Source organism: Lutra lutra, chromosome 5, assembly GCF_902655055.1.
Source record: "Lutra lutra chromosome 5, mLutLut1.2, whole genome shotgun sequence".
Taxonomy (NCBI): Eukaryota; Metazoa; Chordata; class Mammalia; order Carnivora; family Mustelidae; genus Lutra; species Lutra lutra.
This window is the reverse complement of record NC_062282.1, coordinates 71,617,522-71,632,795: the sequence shown is the minus strand read 5'-3', so window position 1 is coordinate 71,632,795 and position 15,274 is coordinate 71,617,522. Positions and strand designations below refer to the sequence as shown.

Below are 15,274 nucleotides of genomic sequence, written 5' to 3'. Positions count from 1 at the left end.
TGGTCCACTGACAGCCAGGCACCCCACAGAGCCAGAGTTTTTAAACCACCAGTCCTCATAGGTCCTTTCTGAGCTCACATGCAACTTAGACGAAATCTCAAGACAACCTCTGTGCATAGTTCTAGAGCTCCTTGTACACGTGGTTCCCTCTTCTTTGATGCCCTGCTCCTCAAATTCAGCCAACTCTTCATCTTTTATCTCTGATATCTGTACCTTCACCCAATGAGACCATTGCACCATTTGGGTTCCCCTTCCCTCTGTCATGGTTTGGAAAATGCCCCAGGCAAAACTTTGGTGAATGTGGAATTCACCTTTTGTTTCCCTTCTCGAGGATGAAAGCTGTTTGATGTCCAATGCCTGTAATCAGTTGCTATAAATGTTTTATCTAGTTTTATAGTTGTTTACAGTAGGGAAGTAAGTTTATTACCAATTACTCAGTCATGTTTGGAATCCAATAAAAGTTTAAAAGAAGAAAGGAAAGGAAAGGAAAATAGGGAGCCCTAATTCAGGATGTGGATGTGATGTCACACATGTCTAGGAATCTAATTTAGCTGAAAGCAGCTGGGCTAGTAGGGGCTACTCATCTCCAGTTCTTTCTAATCTGGCATCAGAATGGTGCTGAATAACACCTTATTTCTGGTGATGATGGTAAGTTGTATCAGACTAATCCCCCTGCCAAAAAAAAAAAAAACTATAAAAATTGAATAAAATATATATATAAAGAACAATTTGAGGACATTGGAGAACAACCAATACAGGTAAGAACTGAAGGATTGTGGTCCTTGAGAAAATGAAATAATACGTGCTGAGTTCCACATTTACCCTGGCTTTTTCCCTGGGGGCATTTCCTACATTGTTGCATGGGAGAGAGGAGGGAGAGACCTAGCAGAAAGCATTAGTCTTACCAGACAAGAGATGGGGTGGTGGATGGGTTTGGAGTTCAGGAACGCCAAAGAGGCTAGAACTTAGGGGCAGAAGACTGTGGAAAGGAGGAATTATCAGAGAAGGAGCCCAATGAACAAATTTCTCCGAATTTATGGGTGAGTGAGGGTGTAGTGTGCTTCTGAGGCCTCAGGCTGAGTGACCTAGTGTGGAAGCCCTTCTAGAACAGATGGGTCTGGCTGTTCCTTAGCATGGCCAGGGCTTCTCAAAGACAATCCTGAGGCTACACAGGTCACTGAGCCAGGCCCACAAGTGTAGGTTGCAGGCAACCTCCCCCAAATCCATTTCCTCCCTCTGACTGATGTTTCTTTGTTATTCCCTATTGGTTGGACGTAATTAGACGTCACAGAGCGGGAGAACTGGTTGATGTCATCCACACAGGTCAGCAGCCAGGGGCACAGAGCAGGGGCAAAGGTGGGAGAGGAGGACAGATCTAAAGAGACTAGCAGAGATTGTCCAAGTCCGTCAAGTGTTAGCTACACCTGGTACAGGGAAGTGCTCCATATGTTAACTGCCCAATCACAGAAACAGCTTAGAGTATTGGAAGAACCCACATAAGGACTGACTGTTCCTGCTCCTCTGGCCCCTCTCTTCCAGGGGCTCATTTCAACAGGAGCCAGAATATTCTAAATATGTCCAGAATCCTGTCAGTTGCCTCCCGTATCTCCTTCCCTAACTTCAGTGTGCTACTGTTTTTTTTCCTTAGGCCTACTGGCTCCTATACCCTGAGCCTCCTGTAAAGCTGTAATGTAAGTTAGCTTAACTGGCTGTGAAAGACCCTGGTCACCCATGGCTGAGTAAGGGCTTTGGGATCCTCCCCATATCTTTCCTGCCTTCCCCACCACTAGAGGTCGCAGCATTGATCATTGTCTATGAAAACATCTCTATCGGCCCCAGTTGCTCAAGCTTAGGTAGCTCTGAGCAAGGGTTCTGGCTAAACATTGTCAGGTGGGAAAGATACGGCATTGGATCAGGCCCCGGGGGCTTTTTGAAAGAGACAGGGACTGCTTCTTTAACTGGGTGTCCCATGGCGGGCTCCAGGCACCCTCTGCTGGCGGTCCTCATTTTTGCAGATGCAGCTCTCTAGGCAGGACCAGAATTCCCCCAAGGGTTCTCAGGCCCCCTGTGTCTTTGCCTGGGGACACAGATAACTGCTGGTGTCCCAGGATGGAATAAGAGAAAATCCCAGGTCTTGCTGAGGGTAGGGGAACATCCTGGCCTGGAGCTTTTGGGGTGGGAGAGCATGGCTTGCCTCTAGGACTACTGAAACCCCGGAGTGTCTCATGGCCCAGCCGTTGTGGGAAAGCCGTCTCTCCACCTTCACGGCTGGATTACTTACTCTTCAGCCAGGGAGAATCCTTGTCCTAGGCATTCCTACTCGCCTTTGGGCTCTGATTCTTGTAGATGATGGAGGTGGACATCTTCCTGATCCCAAGTCTTATCTGGCTGGCTCAGGATCAGAGATCAGGTCAGATTCTGGTTCAAAGTCAACATCAAGTTCTGAGTATGAGTCAAGTTTAAGGGCAGAGCCAGAGTACAGAGCAGAGGGCTTCTTCCTCCTCACAGGGGAGGCCAAGTTCCACAAGCGTGTGCATGCTTGGACCTTCCTATGTGCATGTGTTTGCATGTGTCTATATGTCTAGTGGTAAAGGACCCTTCCACCAAAAGCTGGGGCCAAGTTGTTGTGTCTTTCAGGCGCCAGAGGCACAGGGATCATCAGGCATCTCATAGGTTCACACAGGTGCTGGGGATAGGAAAAAATGCGCAAAACTATGAAAAGAAAGTATAAATACTAAATGCTAGCAAATGTAGCATTATGTCATGGAGACTAGTCCCTCCTGGCTCAGCCATGTTCTTGTTGGACAAGAATAAAATGTACTTCTATGGGATATCGGTGCATTAGAATATGTTTGATGTGGTGTCAGGTGGTCAGGGCCTCTAGAGGAGTGAGCGTTCTGGCCTTCCTGTGGTGGATATGTTGGAGTCCCAGGCAGTGTCCCACAGGGGCAGAGGACAGGGCTCACCAGGTTTGGATGACAGTGTCTACACCAGGGACTGGGGGAGGGTCCAAGCCACAACCAGACCAGATACAGGCCAGAGAGTGGAGTGCAGTAGAGAGCCCACAGGAGAGATTGGAGTCTTTGAGGCAGGTGTAAGTGGGCCTCAGTCACATGGGTGACACAGGCTCCTTGGACGTGGATCTACATAAGCATATGGTGATTTTGTACCAATTAGTAGAGGATACCCACTTTTCAACTCACTTTCTTTTTGATCTGCTGGAAAGCTGTTGTAATGAATATGTAAATCTATAATATCTGTGATACGAATGGAGCTTCCCCACTTACACAGTACAGAATTTGCACAAATGAGACTGGGCTAGGGATACTCACAGATGGCCTGACACCCATCTCACTCCAAAAGGGATATAAGGTAACTTACAAACATGTATCACTATAGCAAGATGACATGTAGTCATTGAAAAATAGGAGGGGATATGAGCACAGGGAGAGGAAGGGTAACATTAGTGAGTTAGTGTTGAAACCATCACTAAATGGGTGGTTACCTCCTGGAGGAAGGAGTCTGGTGATTAAGGAGATCAGACATTATGATTAAGATTCCTTGTCAGTCTGAAACCTTGAAGGCTGCTGGTGTGTTCTCTGTGGGTAGTCAACTAGCCCCTCATTCTTGTGCTGTCTGGGGGCTGCCACTGATTGCCTTCAGCAGGACCTGCTCTGGGAGCAGAGGAGAAGGAGCCAAGGGTGAAAAACCCTCATTGTGGATGAGAAGTAGGTTCTCATCCCTGAAAATGAGCTCAGAATAGGGCGAAGGAACATTTAATAAATGTTTGTGGGTTCTTTTGGTAAGATTTTATTTATTCACTTATTTGAGAGAGAGAGAGAGAATGAGAGGGAGAGGGAGACAGAATCTGAAGTAGACTGCACTAAGCGTAGAGCCTGGCGTGAGGCTCAGTCCCATGAAATCCAGAGTCGGGTGTTCAACTAACTGAGTCACCAGGTGCCCCTACATGTTTGTTGAATAAACCAATGAGTGAATGAACACAGCCCTTCCTATTTTAATTCTTTGTAATTGTCAAGTCTACCCACTTTTCCCTCTATGCATTGCCATTTCTCAGTTCGGGTTACCATCACCTGTCATGTAGACTCTGTTCCCTCCCTATCACCTCCAGGCTCTGCTCCTCCTCCTCCTCCTCTCTCCTTGGGGTGCTTTTCCTAAACTCCTCCCATGTCATCTGCCCCTGGGACCTCTGCAGCCTTACCTCTCATTTCTCCCCTACCTTCTTCTCTGTTGGCTGCCTGACATTTTGACAAGGCCTTAAAAAAACCAAAATATAGTAAAGCCACTGCACTTTCAGCCTTTTAGAAAGTAGCTAAGTCAGATGTCCAATAGCTATCCCAACTCTCCCCTCATCCTTGCTCATACGTAATCCCCACACAATCTTAATTTGGGCACAAGGATCTGGGAGGATGAATGAAGGGCTTCTGTGTTATGATAATAATGACTTTTTAAACTGTGATTTATCTGTATATATCAAAATATCAGGATTTGTAAGCATCATACCCAGCTAACTTCAGGTCCTCTGGGCATTTGCACCAGCTGATGCTTCTTGCCAAGGATGGAAGGAAGTCGTGAGCAGTGAGGAGGGAAGCTAAAATCTAAGCCTACTATCTTTATCACGAGGGCTTGCCCTGGACCTGCTGGGTAATTACAGCTCCAAAGACCCTGGGACTCCTCTCTCCACCCTTTAATGACAGCCCAGCTTGTGGTGATTCTGCTGTTTTGGGCTGCAGAGGTCCAGCGGGGAGGCAGCTGGGAAGGGACATTCCATGGGGCCTGTCTTATTTTTTGTATGAACCACATGGGCTCGGGATTTGGGGAGTACTTTCCGGGGACCTACTTGTCTCTGTCCAGGGCTGGCCCCACAGAGACCTGGAAATTCTGCCAGATTCTCTTTCCTTTCTCTGGGGTCATGCACCAAGCTGGTCCCGGACCAGAGTATCTGGGAGGCCCTCTTTTGCCAGCCTGGAGTCAAAGTACTGGTCAACTGGGACACCCAGTCTTTTTCCTCAATGCCTCAAGTGAAGAAACTGGAGTGGTGGGGTGGTGGTCCCAGAGTCCAGTGGACAGCTGTATGTTGAATGTGCTGCAAATGTACAGATGTGTGTCAGCATATACAAGGTCTTCTGTGCAGCACTGATTGACCTTGGGGACCTGGCTCTAGGGAATTTCATGGTGGGACCAGGTGCTCATAAATTCTGGCCAGGCCACCACTGCTGCTGTGTGGTTGCCCAGGTCTGCAAGAGTCATTAGCAGCCAGGGAGGCCTCAGGGCCAAGCAGTGCAGCCTGCCCCCTCCCCTTCCCCAGAGATCACAGGTAAGCCGGGGGAATCAGGGGCAGCCTGAGGAGGCCTCTGTTTGGCGGAAGTACTGCACCCACACATCTCATCCCATTACCTATCTACCAAGTAGGAGGTATCAAAGTATTTTTGCCATATTTTCTGGAGAGACACCAGGTCCTTCCCTTGGGATAGTGGTGGTGGGCGGACAAGTCTAGTCCACTAGGTAACATCTATAATGGGCGAATGCAGTGGGGAAGAAAACAGAAATGACTGGGAGATGTTCATTTCATTTCCTGAGACACAGAAAATGCTGAGGCAGAAACAGTCCCGGGGTGTGGATAGGGTTTGGGGAAATAATTAATTCACTGACCAAGCAACTGCAAATAAAAGGCTATGTGGGTCTGGAATGGGCCTGGGCTAGAGCTTCGGACTTGAGTGTCATGGATTTACCCAGGCCTAGTAGTCCCTGGAGGGCATGACAGAATGTCAGGGGTAGTGGGGTGAATGGTGGCCTCTAAAAAGATACGACCATGTCCTAATACCTGGGCCCTGTTTGCGTGAACTTATTTGGAAAGAGACTTTACAGATGTAATTAATTTTCAGATTATCTGATGAGATCATCTTGATTATGGAGGTGGCCCTCAATTCAATGGCAAGTATCCTTATGAGACAGAAGATTCAGGCACTAAGGAATGACTGCAGTACAGGACTCTGAGGGCCTGTGGAAGACTTAGCCAGGCCTTTGAATACTGGTGTGTGGTGGAGTAAGGGATTAAAGAGACACCCATCCCTTCATGTAGTCAGCAAGTATTTATTGAGCCCAGTTCTGTGATCAGAGCAGCGGATATGATCATGGGCAAAAATATACAGTTAATGTACTCTTGGAGGTCCCAGGCAGGTGGAGGAGGCAGACATTAATCAAATAATCATTCAACTGTATCAACTATGGCAAGTGTTACAAAGCACATAGGCTCTGAGAGGTTGTTAAAGAAGGTTTTGACCTGGCCGGGACAGAAGAAAAATCCCTCTAAGGGGACATGAAGGATTTAATTGGGGAGGAGGGAAGATTTTCTAGGCAAAAAGAGAAGCATGTGCAAGGGCCTGGGAGTGTGATGGGGAGGGAGAATCGTCCGTTAGAGGGATGGGAAGAAGGTCAAGCATGACCAAAGAAGTGAGCAGGGCCCAAATCATGTGGGGCCTTACAGGTCACCTTTAGGATTTTTCCTAAGAACAGTGCTGTTTACTAAGCTTGGAGTGTTGGGTTCAGACTTGAACTTTGAGAAGAGGACTGAACTTTACTGCATAAGGAGGAGAAGGAGAGGGGAGGATGTACTGGGAGGGAAGAAGCTGGGGCAAGTGGTGAGAGGGCAATGGAAACCAAGGAAAATGAGAGTTCCAGGGTGTAAAATGCTGTTTGGGGCCTTCAGCAGAGGAGAACTGAAGAGAGGCTATTGGGTTTTTGAGGTTCCGAAGTTATAGAGAGTTAATAGAGCTGGTTTCGTGTTGTGAGCACACCAGAAAGCCCACTGTAGGAGCCTGAGGGGTGGGAGAAGTGAGGACAAGGATTGACAGACTGTTCTGTCTTGGGCTTTTGCTGGGGTGGAAAAGGAGAGAGACATTGCAGTAGTTGGTGGAGTTGAATGAGGGTTTTGTTTCCACACTAGAGGCTTAAATATATTTCTAGATCAAGGGAAGGATCCATTTGAGAACGGCAGGTTGAAACTTCAGGAGAGAGAAGGTTTGATCCACAGGGCAAGCTCCTGAGATGGGGGAGAGGACAGGGAAATCTGGGCAGACAGAGGGAGGCTCCTGTGTCCTAACAGGATATAGCAGATGCAGGAAGGTTTCTGTTTGGTTTTAGTGGAGCTCTGGCTGGTGGCTGACGCAGGTCAGAACAGTGGCTTGTTCCTTATTTTATGTGTGCAGTGTGTAGTTCTTTCTATGTGTGTGCTCCTGCCTTCCCGACGGCTGGGCCGCCAGCCTGGACAGAGTGCCACAGGGAATATCCCCACAGAGCCCGGGCGGAGGCGGGGCACCTCCCACTCTGGGCTAGCTCCCTGATGAGATTCTCAGACCGTGTTTCCCCTCATTCATGACCAGGAAGGTTCACAGAGCAGGCGTGGGAAACTGCTTGGCCGCCAGGGCCTCCTTCAAATTGGGCTGAGATTTTTGCTACCTCCCAGCCTTCACTCCCTCACACACCGGCCTAGGCAAATGAGGTGTCCACTGCTTTTGGCCCCTGTTGAATGAAACGGTTTGGGCAAACCAAGAGTTGGCCCCAATATGCCACCTTCCTGCTCAGTCTTTGATTGGTCCCCTTCTCATCAACCCATCACCCACACATTCGTCACCAGGACGAGTGCCTGATACAGGAGCTGGGGACAGGCAGAATCCCTTCGGGATCTTGGTCCTGTGGGTGGACCCCGGGTCTCTCGTCGCCTTCAAGGTCTTCTCCACGGGTCTATCCACTTCGCTGATACCCGGGTCCCTGGCCCGGATGGCCCCCACCCCACCCCTGCGCCCCTGTAATCCAGAGGTGATGATGATGCTGAGGGTCAGCAGGAGCGCGTGTGCCCAGCAGGACCCCTGAAGAGATGCGCAGGAACGGAGGCCCGGGAGTCCGCACGCGGACAGGGGCGCTCCCCACCGCACCCGCGCCAGGATCGGGTGGCGGGCCCTTTAGCAGCAGCCGGGGGTGCTGAGAAGGAGGGAGGGCCGAGTCCCGCAGGTGGAGCAGGGCTGGGGAGGCGGGCGCGGCGTACGTGCGGCTAGCAGCCGGCGGCATGAAGGGCGTGGATAGCGGCCCCCGCCCGCTCCCAGCACCCGGCGCCGGACTCCGGCGCGCACTGCAGACGGGACGTTCCCTGGGGTCGCAGGCGGGGACGACCCCCGGCCGAGGCTGTCAGGGCGCGGAGCCAGGGCGAGGGCCGGCCAGCAGGGGCGCAGGAGGTGGGGACGTGGCGACGGCTCAAGCGGGCGGGGCCCGGCCGCGGCGGGAGGCGGAGCTGCCCGGGGAGGAGGCGCTGAGCCAGCCGGGCGCCGCCGCGGGAGGTTCTGGAAGCGCCGGGAGCCGCGCGTGTTCAGGTGAGCGCCCCTCCCGCTCCGCGGACGGGGCCGCCGCTGGGGTCATGCAGGGTCCTGGGGCTGCGGGCCGTGCGTGCTGCCCGCGCGGAGCCCGGAGTTGGGGGCCGGGGGTCGCGCAGTCCGGGCCGCAGCTCCAAGCCCTCCGCCCTGTTTCTCCTCCCGTCTGGGTTCCTGTCCCGCCGCTTGCGAGCCCTCCCCGAGCTCGGGGTGGTGAGGTCAGCGGCGCCCTTCCTGCCGGTCCCTAGGCATCCGCTCCCGGCCGGGCGGGGCGGGGAACTTGGCCGCCCAGCCTCGTCAGGCTCCCCGGGAACAGGAACGGGCGGCCTGGCCCCGAGGACAGCCAGAGGTTAGAGGCGGAGGCGGGGCGGTCTGCCGGGCCCCGGGGGGCCGCTTAACGTTAGCGAGGTCCGCCTTCCTTCCTCCAAAAGGCTGGGAGTCTCTGGCCTTGGCCCGGCGGGGTCCTGCTTGGTGCTTGTGAAACGGGCTGTTGGTTGAGAAAGTTTTTAACCCCTCTAGACATCTCTTTCCAACGTGCTTGTTTTTCCTCAGCAGCTGCGCAGACCTGTGGTAACTAGTTAACTAATTCGCCAGACGGACCCTTCTCTGTGTCAGAAACTGCAAGGAGTTGCTAGCCCAGTGAGGCAGACGGATTGAAGAGGAAAGTCCAGGTCCAGAACAGTGTGGTGAGTGCTGCGCTCGGAGGGAGTACCAGGCTGTGGCTTCTTGGTAGGAAACACAGGAGACACTTGGTAGGACAGGATGCTTCAGGCCAGAGGGCTTCCTGGAGGAGGTGATCTGTGAACTGGAATGGTCAGAGGAAAGCTGAGTAAGACAGAGGAATAGCGTGTGTGAGTGGGAGCAGACCTGGGCGCTCTAGTTGAGGCAAGGTGATGAGAAAGGAACATTTAATGGGATAGCTGCCCATGAACCCAATCCACAAGAGTTTCAAGTGAGAGGGCAGTGCCTCGTACTGTGTCCAGCATGTGGATGCTGCTCAGCCTGAGCATGGATCAGGGCACTTACTACATCAGGACACTTGGGCCCTTGGCCTTTTATTCTAATGTGGCATCTTTAAGATGGTGTAGAATTTTTGTGTGCCTCCCAAGTCTGAGGCTGGTGTCTTCTGCTGTGGAGGAACACCTAAGGCTTGTGCTTCTTAATGTGAACTGTATGAGGCCTGACAGCCTCAGCCCCCTTGCAGCAGATCCTGGTTCTGTGAACAAGGGTTGGGGGACATGATTTTGTAGTGGAGGGCATTCTCACATGTCCCAGATTTTGCCGAGGTCTGCTGTCCACCTAAAATTTTGTAGAATGTTTTTGCAAGCTGCTTCTTCTCACCCTGTATCACATCTGGAACAACAGGTTCTGTGATTTAGTTCTCTGTTAAGTGAACCGAGATTTCCTTTGGCTTGTGCTTAAATTGCCCCTGAAGTGTCTAGGGTACAGTCTCTCACTATGGTTCCGGGGCTCAGAGCCCAGGTTCTTCTGTTCACTTCAACACACTCACAGGAGTCTGCTTTGAATCCTTTTTTTCTAGGGCTTTCTTATTCTCAGATGGCCAAGTATGTCCACTGTGCGGCCCAGCCAAGGAGGCCACGTAGCAAGGATGGAGTGGGTTGGCTGGGGGCCTCATCCCAGAGAGGCTGTGATGTTGGGCCACCCTCATTCTCTGAGAGCTCAGCAGTCAGACATGATGACAACTAGGCATTGCCTGGGACTTGTGATAGGCACTTTTACTTAGAAGGAGGGAGGAGGAAGGAGGCTCTGAAACAGGGTGCCTGGGAGAGTGCTTACTTAGCCACTGCTATAGCCTGTGCATAGCTGATCTCTGTTCGTTCCCTGAGTACCTCCCCAGTGCCTGCCTTCTGCTTGGAGTGTGCCTCAGGGTGGAATTAGGAGGGAGAGGAAGAGGGGAAGGAGGGGGTGGTGACACCCTCCTTGCCCGTAGGTAGCTCATAATCTCCCTGAGATTGCTGCTTCAGCCTGGCAGCTGGCCATGTGGCAGAGGAGAAGCTCAGAGTGTGACTCCTCAGAAATAGATGGTGTGGGTGCAGCCCTGTGGAATGCCTTGGGTGAGGGAATCTGGGTTGTACTCATTTCCTGACAGAGCCTGACTTTTTACTCTGCCCTCCCACGTCCATGGGAGGTTCTGAGGCTGGATGCAAGACCTTGGCCGATTTGTGGCCACGCTGGCTGATAGTGTACATTGGGCTGGTGGGTGTGTCCCTGGCTCTTGGGATCTGTCAAGAATTTAATTTTATGCAGATGGTCATTGGCAGGAAATGCTCTGATGCAGGCACGTGCAAGCCTAGACAGAATGCTAGAGCGAGAGTTAAACCGAGATTGCTTGAATCTAGCAGTTTGGATGTGCCCCAAAGTGGAGCATCAGCTTGTTTTAGAGTGGAAGGGCTGGTGGCTCCTGTGGTCTCTGGGGTTTTTGCTGGGGATGTGGACTGAAGGATATGGTTTTTATTCTCAGAAGGGGTGGAGGAGAATGAAAAGTATGGACTAGACTTCTTGGACCCCAGAAGAGAGTTTTTGTTCAAGTGGTGTCATTGCCAGGCAGAGGATTAACTATTTGGGTAGTGAGTTCTCCACTCAGATTGGATCAGTCTGAGCCTGTTCACAGACCAGTACGTGTTCTAGACCTTTCAGGAAGTGCTTGCTAGAGTATTGCCCGCTCTGTACCTGGTACTCCCAAGGACCATTGTGTGGCCACAATCCTGAGACTTGGTACTTGTAGGAGCTCAGAACCAGTAGGTCAGAGGTAAGGAAATACAAGATATCTGAGAGTATTAGTCCAGTCCCATGCCTTTTGCCAGAGAGCTTTCTTTCCTTGATGAGCTACTGTTTGACCTGTTCCACGGTTATTCCCTGATGGTCAGTGTGCTGCATTATTTCTGAATCTGCTCTCTCAAGTATGTTTCATTTCTTTTGGCCCTTGTGGGATGTGGAGATTGCCTGGTATCTGCTTTATTTTCATCTTGTCTGTCCCTTAGACTGGACTCTTCTTCTTTGCCAGGCGTTAGCCAGGCAGCTGGCGTCTTAAGGTCTACTGATGTTCTTCCAATACCATGGGTGCTGATGTCTGGTATATGCTGTGCTGGATGGTAGGCTGCCCACTGATAATCGCCATCTCCTTCAGTCTTCGCAACAACCCTGTGAGATACAGGTCCTCATCACCATGATATAGATGGGAAACAGGTTCAGAGAGATCTGGAACTCGTGTGAAGTCACAAAGCCAGGTAGTGATAGTGGAGTTGAGATTGAAGTTGGGGTTGTCTGACTCCTGACTAGACGGTGCTGACTAGACTCCTGACTAGACGGTGCTGCCTTGCCTGGAGCTGGGTGGTCATTGCTGAGTGTCATGATGTCTGAGGCGGGAGTGACTGCTCACCTGAACCAGGTGCTCACCTGAACTGACTGCTCACCTGAACTGACTGCTCACCTGAACCTGCTCACCTGAATCAGGCCCCATGGTGCTGTCCACCTTTTGGTGGAATCCAGCCCGGAATGTCATGCCGCTGATTGGTGAACCTTGATAAAGTCCTTCACCTGGGCAGGCCTGCTCTGCTAGGTCAGAGTGCCTCCTCCTTGTGGGAGACCCTCGGGCTGTAAGGCAGTAGATGTTACTGAGTGGGACTGAGTGGTTGCAGTATCTGATGGAAAGTGTGCTCTGGGTTTGAGTCTCAGCTCTGCCTCTGATGTGTGGTAGCCGGTTAGGTATGCGGGAAACTCTTGCTCAGCCTCACTTTTCTAGCTTCTGTATCTGAAATGGAGATGATTGTCTAGTTTACATGTTTTCATGAGGATTAGATGGTAGAAATGAGAGATTTTTGGAGATACAAATTGTGGTTCCCAAAAAGCAGAGCCTGAGGCAGTGCTTCATACCTTATTGGAAGGTGCAGAGCAGCAAGGGTAAGGGAAAAGAAACCTGAGAGAGAGAAGGCTGGAAGGCACAGGGTGGTGCTTTAGTCAGCTGGCCAGTAGCTGCCATGCAGGATATCTCTGGGGGAGCTCTGCAGAAACTCCATGCCTGTAGAACAGTTTGTCAGCTGAGGCCTCGTGAGGGAATTTATCTGCTGACCTCCTCCTGTCTTCTGTCTTCATTGGTCAGTTGCTTCATGGGAGTTAGCTCCCTCTTGCTCCTTGGTTGCATTACCCGAGTTCCCCAGCAGCCACAGAGGAGGCCAGTACAGTATTTCTGTGGAGTTTGGAAGTACAGGAAGAGCCAGAGATCGGGGACCTGCACGCACTTCCCCACTGACTCTGAGGCCTGGCAAGAGACCCAGGGCCCGGGAGACTGGTGAGGCCAAGAAGCTGTGAAGTGGGACATTGGAGGCATCCTATATATTGCTTTGTGGATTGTGTTCTCATTTGTAGTCCCTTCCTAAGAGTTAGTCACACTTAGATTGCCAAGCCTCTGCCAAGCCCCTGACTGAAAGTCCAGTTTGGACTTTGTATGTTGATTTTTACAGCCTTCTCTGCTCCTTCATTGCCTAGCTATGGAAGCAGGAGATGCTGTGGTTTTGATGGTACCCAAGTGGGAGGTACAAATCAACATGTTAGAGAAGTATAAGGATGGATGCAGGTGAACATCGAGGTTTCAGTGAAAAAAGCCCTCAGTGAAGAATATTTTTCCATGTGAGGTAGCATCCGAAGCTGGAAACCTAGAGTCATGAGATGGGGCTGGGGAGGGCCATCAGGCCATGTCATGCAGAGTCAAAAAGACCCCTGGAGCTAAGGAGTTTGGACTTGATCCCGAGGACAGTGGAGAGAGAGACCAAATGAGGAGCTGCGGTAGCCATGCTGGCTGCTTTGTAGAGCAGAGGTTGGCGGGGGGGAGGGGGGGGACGCCAGATGAGAGGAGAGACTGGTGGGGGAAGGGGCCAGAATGGCTGTTGGAAGGAATTGGAGGTGGCTCAGACCAGGTTGATGATTGAGGCCTGATGTCAGGTAAGGAGAGTAGGGTGCCTTCCGTCCTTCCCGGGGCCCAGCTTCTGGGCCTGAATGGACCTCCATGTGCCTAAGTTCTGGGACCTTCTCTCCACAACTCACAGGTCCTCATGGCTTTGGTGTTCCAGAGTTGGCCACACCACTGGGAATCAGGGCCACTGGGGGGCGCCCTTTTCAGACAGTTTTTGCTCCTTCACAGAAGGCAGGCCGCTTCTTGATTAGTGCCAGGCAAGACCTGGTTGTACTCTGCAAATCCATGTTCAGTCTCTAGGCTGTTAAATACATTGTTAAAATTCAAGCTGTTGCATTTGGGTTGCAGCTGGGAGCTTGGCAGAGGTTCGTGCCTGATGAGGTAAGGGGAGAAGCTAAGGACGCTGCTGGTTTGCAGCTGGAAACCTCTTTTCATGGCCATTTGGCCAGATTGTAAATGTCCTTTCCAAAGAGCAGGCTTGTTGGGGCCTCTGATTGTATGTCTTGGAATTTGCCTGTGCTTAGAAACAGTGCTGGTCACCTGGTGAGTGAATCATTGTCACTGGGGTGTTGGTGGTCTTTGGAGAACCTCCCTGTGGGTGTCCAAACTTTGGACTTACTATGCATACAGTGTCCATTCTTAACAATGCATAACAGTCCATTATGTGGAAAAAAAATGTAACATTTTCTGTTGTTTCTAACTTGAACAAGTCTGTGGTGAAGCCTTATTTGTTGGATGCCTGATATGGGTCAGACATTGTTCTAAACTTGAGATGCAGAGCAGATAAAATTCAATATTGGTTTTCTTCTTAGGCTTGATGCCACTTTGTGTTTTGTTTTTCATAAAAAGAGGTTTGATGTTGCCTATTTCCAGGTCTATTCAGCATGGACTTATGAGGGTTCCTGGAAGGGCTTTTGGCAGCACTGGACACTTGGGGTAGGGGAGGGGTACCGGGCATGCATACACATTCCCACTTACTCTGTCCCAGGCAAGGTATGAGATAGGATTGGGGCCAAGGCAAGTAGGGGCTTGGCCTTTCCCACACTGTGGGACAGTTGCTCTTGGATGCTACCTCTTCCCAACCTGGCCCTAATTAGAAAACTTTTCATACAAAGCCTGTAGCATTCAGGGTCAGGACGAGGGAAATGCTGGAACCCTAGGGCATCCCTGCCTGAGGCGACAAGTCTAGGGGCTGCTTGGGGGTACCTTGCTCTCTGACCATTGGAGTAATCTTCCCCTCCTCCATCAGAGCAGGACTTCACAGGCTCTTGGCAAGCCATTTTCCAGAACCCCATCTGTGATTCTTTGGGGGCTCTGCCTCTGGGCTGGTATTCATGGATGGGCTTAGTCTAAGCCAGAGAGTACATTCCAGAGAAATGACAGCTGGTATTCATGTAATGAAGGAACCTGGCTGCTTTTCCCTGAGTGCTGTACGGCATGAACCCTGGACATTATCACCAGGAGGATTTGAGAGGAACACAAAGATGTCTCCCTCCCTTGAACTTGTCACCCCATCTCTGAAGAGGTATGCCACTGCAGCTGGAGACACAGCAGGGGAGAAATGCTGGGCTCCCCTCCTTCCAACCATGTCTGTCTGGTCTCCTTCCGGGGTCCTGCTCTCCTACCATCCCAGACAGGCGGTTGGCTGGTCCCTCATGTCCACAGATCCAACCTCTTGGCCCTGGACTTTACTGTTCCTTCTTTTAAAAAAAATTTTTTTTATTTTGTATTTTTAAAAATATTTTATTTATTTATTTGATAGAGCAAAAAAGGGAACACAAGCAGGGGGAGTAGGAGAGGGAGAAGCAGGCTTCCTGCTGAGAAGGGAGCCCGATGTGGGACTCAATCCAAGGACCCTGGGATCTTGACCTGAGACGAAGGCAGATGCTTAACAACTGAGCCACCCAGGCACCCTTTACCATTCCTTCTGTTTACCTATAGAAGGTGCTTTCCTGAGTTAGTT

At 51.1% G+C, this 15,274-nt stretch overlaps 1 protein-coding gene across 14 annotated transcripts in view; it reads left to right on the top strand.

Annotated features, from left to right (window-relative positions):
• The first annotated feature begins 8,232 nt into the window (after positions 1 to 8,232).
• Positions 8,233 to 15,274, top strand: part of P4HA2 (prolyl 4-hydroxylase subunit alpha 2) — a 35,098-nt gene continuing 28,056 nt past the window's right edge. For 6 of the 14 annotated variants that reach the window (XM_047730212.1, XM_047730213.1, XM_047730214.1 and 3 more), the window contains exons 1-2: positions 8,283 to 8,384; positions 8,934 to 9,067. The gene's annotated coding sequence lies outside the window, so the exon portion shown is untranslated. Of the gene's footprint in view, positions 8,385 to 8,413; positions 8,731 to 8,933; positions 9,068 to 14,714; positions 14,837 to 15,274 lie in introns of those variants that run through there. The other 8 variants (XM_047730208.1, XM_047730203.1, XM_047730206.1 and 5 more) reach the window with 8 other exon arrangements.